The sequence below is a fragment of the Malania oleifera genome, chromosome 8, assembly GCF_029873635.1.
Source record: "Malania oleifera isolate guangnan ecotype guangnan chromosome 8, ASM2987363v1, whole genome shotgun sequence".
Lineage (NCBI taxonomy): Eukaryota > Viridiplantae > Streptophyta > Magnoliopsida > Santalales > Ximeniaceae > Malania > Malania oleifera.
The window spans coordinates 51,114,971-51,122,479 of NC_080424.1; the positions used below are offsets into that span (position 1 = coordinate 51,114,971).

A 7,509-nucleotide genomic window follows, 5' to 3' on the forward strand; every position below is an offset into this window, starting at 1 on the left:
TGACCGAGACGTCCTTTATCACACCCTAGGGTCTTTTCACTGATGAGTCGGTGAAACTCAAGGTGACCAGGGTGGGCCTCAGCTCTCCTAAATTTAATTTCTTTTCGACCAAGTAAGGAAGTAGGTTCACACTCACTCCTAGATCTAAAAGAGCCCTATCAATGGTGTAATCACCGATTACACACGAGATGGTGGGAGCGCCGGGGTCTTTCAGTTTGGAGGAATGTGAGCTAAGAGAAATGTGCCAACCTGCTCGACTAGCCTAACTTGTTTTTTCATGTGCACCCTCAACTTTTGCTTTTGTGTGCACTTATTAGTCTATTTTATGGACTAATCACATTCAAGATTTGAATTTTAGTGACTGGAAGGATTGTTTGATAAGCTCCCAAACCTAGGATCTTAATTGTAGTCAAGGTCTAGCTTCAAGGTGTTATCTCCCTCAACTTTGCTCTCATTTGCATAATTTTAAGGAAGGAAAACTACATGTTTATTTGTCACTTTTTCTTTGTACTTTAAGTTATGCTATTATTATTATTATTTTGTCATTTTTTGGGTTTGCAGGATGATTGGAGAAGTACCTCTTGTATACATATGTGTATATATATATATATATATATATATATTCCCTCTTTGTTTGTATACATGTTTTTTTTTTTTAATAAAGTTACACTCTTTACCTTTAAAAAATATTATAAATAACACTGATTTAATTTGTTTGAATGGTGGTTAAGTAATGTCCTTGTTAGAAAATTGCAAATCTCGTCATTAAAAAAGAAAAGGTGGGGGATGGTGGGGGGGGCTATTTCTAATTTTAGAATGGAAGGTAGTTAATGAAAATGGTGTGCTTGATTAGATGAATCAACTGCATAATTTGTTAACCTATTGTTGCACATTTGATCCTTAACAAAAGAGGGATTGCATAAGACATTGGGGGAGACCAAGGAGAAGGAGAGACATCAATTAGCAATTCAGATTGCAAGGCCAGCTTTTACATGCTTGTGCAATTGCAATCCTCCATCTTCATCACATGTTGAAGTTCCCTATTGCAAACACAATTTGGAATTTCTATCTAGGGGATTCTAGATTGTAGTTATAGCTTGGGTGTGCCTTCATTTGAATTTATGATTGAATGAATGCGCTTGCTTTTGTTTGGTCCATCATAGAAGTAAAGATTTCATCGTAAAACAAAGATAATCATTAATTCATGATATTTATCACAACCATCTAATCAAGACTCCCACTCTCCATTCTCCAAACTCAAGCTCCATTTTAAAATTTTGTTCCTTCTAGTTTTTGTGATAGATAATGAAGAAGCCTTTTATTTATTTATTTTTTTAGTAATTAGGAAATAGATTGAGCTCTTAATTTGTGATTAATTAACTTGATTGTGCATAAACTAGTGTCTTTTTAGTGATTCTAAATCAAATTAGAAGAAAAAATAAATTGTGTGGGAATTCTATATCAAGAATTGAAATTTGTGGGGAAAATCATTCCCTTTATTTTTTTCCCAAAAATTCTACAACTCTATATGAACCTACTCTACTAATAGTAAAGTTCCATTTAGTTTTGATTGAAATAAGAGACATATATGGTTCAAATATGATCTATTATGATGAAAAAGCTTATAAATACAATCCTAAGGTATAAGTGCATGCAATTTTGTAACTATGATTTAAGACTCACACATATAAAAGGTAATTAGCATATAGATTATACAACTTGCTATTTGGAAAAACTATAAAAAGTGAGTTTTTTTTTTTTTAATTTATTAGTGTATGATAACAGCCTTCTCTCGCCATTTATATATACTACAAAAAAACTTGATATTTGGCCCCCGAGCAGTCGCTTGGGACGGGCCACCTATTGGTTTAAGTCCCAAGTTTGATTCCTGTCCCAGCAAGTAAAATCTTGATTTATCTCCTGCGTAGGGAGTGTGACTCATTTTGCGTGGGCATGGGAATAGATTGTGTTCCTTGTGACGCCACCAGTGTATGCCTGAGTGTGTCAGCATGTGCTCGGTCAACGGGAGTGTCAATTGGAATGTCAACTGGATGTGGCGAGGAACCAGCTCAAAAAAAAAAAAAAAAAAAAACTTGATATTTGGGAACAACCAAAATTAATTGTCCTATAAATCATATTAAAGTTGTGGGGACGCGAGTATCTTCAGTCCCCTAATTTGGCTGTAGGTTAGTAGAGGGGACAACCCCCAAATTTATTAGTCCCGCTTTGCCCTGAATGTTTCTCTCCAATTACATTTCTTAAGATTTTCTTATGATTTGCATTTCAATTCTCTCTCTCTCTCTGCTGCTTGTTTCTCTCTGGTTTAAAGAAACACTAAGTTTCCTATGTTCAGCGATGCGCCTGTGTGTTGCTTTCTATTTAAATGGTGGTTGAGTTGGGTTCAATCTTCTTCATGGCGACGCTCATCTTTTTTCAGGTGAGCTTTCAATTCTCGTCTCTATCAGTGTATGATTGTGGCGGCACTTCGTTTGACATCGTTCCATTTAGTTCTGTTATTGTTTGAACTTTTTAGTTTGATCGAGTTGTTATGCTGCTTTGTTGTGCTCTGTATTTTCCCAGTCTCTGGTCCCCTAAGGCCTCTCTCCTTAAATCTGCTAGTAGTCCGCAAAGTCTTTCTCAACCTTTTCTTTAAGCACACTCGAACAACTGTCGAAGGAATCTCTCCTCAACTATTTGCGAATGTCTCTCTCTCCTCAAATCTGCGAAGGAGTTTTCTAAACACCTATAATTTTTCTTGTTTATTTTCTGCTTGGCCAAAAAGTTGCTCCATCCTCTCTACTAGTTTTCAAAAGCGAATTTTTTTTTGAAAATCTTCTCCAAGGCAAGCATTCTCTCACGACCCAACTGCTGGGTAAACGCTGCGCACTTGATACATGTTCTTTTCTCTCTAGTCATAGGGCTTTTCTCAAATCCCCTAAGATTTTCTTTTCTATATTTTTGTTGGCCGAAAATTGCTCAATCCTCTCTAATGGTTTTCTGCATAGGTGAAGATTTTTTGAAAATCTGTTGTTTTGTGTCCTAGATAGCATTTTTTACTCTCTGGCCGTAGGGCTTTTGTCGAAGGCATATGAAGGCACATGCCTGTGAAAGCACAGTAGAAATTTCACACAACGTGATAAAGGTAATGGTTACTTCTCCTGTGATTGGAATGGACCACCTTAACCCCAATACACTGATTAAGCCCATAGCCCCACTTCTTAATTCAAGAGCCAATCAAGCACCAAATGATACCCATTTACTCTTTTAACAGTAAAGAGCTGGAAAAGGAAACATTAGATGTATCCCACTTCATTTTTTGTGACCTGTTTGGATTCCAGTTAGTCTTGGTCTTCCCCACTTCTTTTTTTATTTTCTGGGTTTTTTGTATTGGGTTAAAGAAAGACTTGAGGTCTTGGGGTCTATGTTTTATGTCTTTTGCTTGGTTTTTCCATGCCAATCCCACTACGAAAGCTTTTAAGAGTCTTAGAGAGCTGGTTACACACACACACACACACACACACCCATATTACACTTATCTACACATGATTACATTTATAATTTTCTGAATTTTCATAATTTAATTTATATATATTGTTGATCCAATGTCAATTTCATTCTTTTATATGTATACACACATACATAAACTTTTATATGTTATATTTATGAGCATATGAAGGCACCTGCTTGTGAAAATATGTGGTGTGGGTTGCCTTTGATTCATTGTTCTCTCTCTCTCTCTCTCTCTCTCTCTCTCTCTCTCTCTCTCTCTCTCTCTCTCCCTTGTAGTAATTGTTTTTAAAAAAAGAGAAATTTCTCAGCACAAAAGTTGAGATTCATTGTGCAATTACTCTATTTTATCTTTCTTAAATTAAAAAATTAACTAACTTCTATGGTGAATTTTTTTGCATGGAAAATGTCTAACAACTCTAGGTATTTGAGTTAAGCTTGCTTGGACATACCCTGGTTGCTGAACATGTTATCTTTCTCAGAGAGTAGGAATTCTATCGATTCAATTTTTTGTTTTCTTTCTATTTATTTCTTGAATTGTTCATTGCATATCTATTTGGAATCAACATTATTTTTTGGATTCTTATGGATCAACATATCTTGAATCGTGAAGGTGTGCAAACTGCTATTAAGTTTTTCTATTTCTCATGTTGGGTTCTTATAAATATGATGTTGACTCTATGAGTTCGATTCCCTTTTGATAATGACAAATCATATTGTTTCTTACCTGTGCACTGAGCTCTTGAACATGATTAACTTTTAGCACGCAATGGTAAGAATGCAAGGAAGTCATAAGGACCACAAAGATCATATCACATGCTGACATTTGAAGAGTAAAAAGAATGAAGACTATTTGTGTCAATTGTAATCGCATTCAATTTTTGCTTTTGGGTCTGTAATAATTATGGTCTGTAATATTTACATCTCATGCATGATAAGAGTTGTATGCTCAAGATACAAAAGACCATAGACTGACCACTAGACTCCTAAACCCTTAGTATAAAATGCTATAACTTATTCACACATGATTGAATAAGTGCAAGGACAAAAACAGGGCAAAATATGCAACTTCAAAGAGCTCCAGTTGACCAAACTTTTAAAGTTCAAATCACCTCGGCTGAGCGACGTTATTTATTAAATATTTTTTAAAAGGGGCTCGGGCGACCGTCCTATTTATCATATATCTTCCTTGGCCGCCCGAACAAAGATCCCAATCTAACTCGTCTACCTCGGCAGACTAGCCCTCAAGGTTTAAAATTGACCGGCCGATTGAGATTGACCATTCGGGTAACCGAACATTAGGTCAGGCGACCGAACTTACTAAGGTTTGGAAAATCTCTTTGACTCAGCCAACCGACACAGTGATCGGTCAATTGAACTCTCAAGATCTTTCAAATTTACTGTGCCTGTTCGGGTGACCAGCTCATAGCTCCGAGCGATCGAACCTCTCGAGTTCGCGTATTTTTACTGCTTTAAACAGGGGTTAATTTTAATTAAACTTTTCCAAAAATTACCTTCGTGTTCCTAACAATCTAAAATTTAAAGAATTCTAGATATATCTCTTCATTTGTCCACATCAGGAGATGATTATCATAAAAATTATAAAAAATTCTCTCTGAATCCTCTTGAACTCCTATTGCTTATACTCCACATTTTCAAGTCTATATTTGATACTCTCTTATATTTTTTCTTGCTAAAATCATTTTAAAATAGAGAGTATTATTTTCTTATACTCCTTATTTGCAAATTAATTGCAATTTGAAGGGAGTTTGATTCTCATTGTTGTGTGCATATTCATATATTACTTTTAAGCTTATTACTCTCACAATCTTGAATTGTCTAATATTTTTTTTTTTTTAGAGTAAGCTAAAGTTCTTCTCATTATAGTTGATTGATAAATATCATTTGGAAAGAACTCATATAAGCTTCTGAGTCTTGGCATCCTTATTGCCAGATTCGAAAGCTTGTTTGTGCTATTTGATAAAATACGTTTTTGCGAGCTTAAATCCTAATCTCGGTTGTGCTTAATACTTGAAAAAATATTTGTTGAGATATTTACTTAGGGTTTTAAAGATCCTTTGATTACATATTTACTGATTACATTATCTTGAATCAAAGGTAATCACCCTCACGAATATATAAATATATACTCATTTATTTGAGAGCTGAAATATCAATTAACCAAATCTCACTTGAGCAAAAATTCTTATCATCTGTGAGTGCATTGGTTGTATTATGCTTATTAGTGTACGTATTTGCTTAGCTTAGAAGCATTTGTATTGTATACGAAATTTATATTGATTAATTTTATTCCAGGCGTGGCTTGAAAAGGTGGTGATATAGCCTGTAAGGATCGGTTGTATTTTAGGCGTAGCCTGAGGTGGGCATTCTCCGCCCCTTTAAGGAGAGGTTGTAAAGGTTGTGGGCAGCCCTGTTAATCTGACCTGGAGTTTCCCTTGTCCAGTAAGGAAAGGGTGTTGTAAATGGTATTACTCTACCTGTGAAGTGAGTTTTAGTGGAATCCTCTTGCTTGTGAGCCAGAGGCGAGGACGTAGGCACAGTTGCCGAACCTCGATAACATATCATGTGTCATTGTGCCTTTATTGTCTTTACATTCTGATGCTTGCTTATTAATTCTGTATCTGCTAAATTCATTGCATAGATATTTAACTACGCTTTTGTGATTGCTTGTGTAATACTGAAACTGCTTTATCTGCTTAGCTTATCTGAACATCCATGTATTGGTTGAATTGGAACTGTTTAGAAAAGACCCCAGGTTGTGTATTACTAACTGCGATTTGAACTTAACCTAAGAAGGATAATTTTTAAATACTCAATTCACCCCCTTCTTAGGAATACACCAATTCCAACATTTAGTATCAAAGTCTCGTTGCAAAAAGGTTAACCGCTTATGTAAAAGATTGCAATTACTCAGTTTTGTGTATCCCCATTTGGTGAGGGATTGCCACTTACTAGACCTTCTGTATTTTATGGTCTTAATTACGCCCGTTGAAAAATAAGGATGAACAATTTTATAAAATCTATGGATTGGAGGGCCTAGCAAGTGATTGCTAAAAGAAATTGTGTGCAAATAAATAAAAATGAATTTAGTTTTAATTAATTCATATGTCATAGATATGTTATATTGTGCATTAGATTCTAATGTTTTTCTTGAGATCATGGCATGTAAAAGTACACAAGAAATTTGGGATGAACTCAAAAGGAAATATGGAGAATTCTGGGAGAATGAGACCACCACTTTGGAAGTGTCAAGATTTGATGATTAGGAAGTGGTAAATGATATAGTAATAGCATTAGTAGACCAAGAGGTATATGATCCTCACTTTGTGTCTATTGATGATTCTTGTATTGAAAAATTCTATATATCATGCGCTGAATCATCTAATGCTTCTTGTGAAAATTCTGCTAAATCTTATGATATTGTTGATAATGCATGCAATGATTCATATAATGATAATTGTAATAATTTTTGTGAGGAGTCATGTGTTGATTTTGAAGATGAAAGCATGCATGCGTATGAAGATCTATATAAAGCCCTGCTTAAAATACATAAGTTTCTAGTTAGGGTGTCTAAGCAAAAAACAAAAATGAAAGTAAAAAGGTAGCAAAACAACTAGAAAATCTAAAAGAATATCATGCTACCTTAGAAAAGAAGAAAATTGTAAAGGTTTTGAAAATTATTTGCTTAGAGAGAGAAATCGAAAATTATCCTAAAATGATTTTCAAATCCATAGGTGATGAGGGTAACTCAAATAAACCCTTACGAGTTAAAAGAAACAATCTTTTCAAAAGGGGCTTAAAATTATCTTACAAATCCCATATTAATGCCTTATCGAGCAAACACAAGATTATGATGGGTGGAGGGGACACTCAATCACTGGTTGTGACTGAAACTCAGTGAGTATTTGCACTCAATTGAAAAACAATTTAATTCAATCTGAAAATAAATACAGAGGATTCAAACAAGCAACTCTCTCTCTC

At 34.8% G+C, this 7,509-nt stretch overlaps 1 long non-coding RNA gene across 1 annotated transcript; it reads left to right on the forward strand.

Annotated features, from left to right (window-relative positions):
- Positions 1-2,159: 2,159 nt before the first annotated feature.
- On the forward strand, positions 2,160-7,003 carry LOC131161779 (uncharacterized). Its single transcript, XR_009138617.1, has 2 exons — positions 2,160-2,437; positions 4,271-7,003. It is a non-coding gene; the product is annotated as an uncharacterized LOC131161779 (long non-coding RNA).
- The last annotated feature ends 506 nt before the right edge of the window (positions 7,004-7,509 follow it).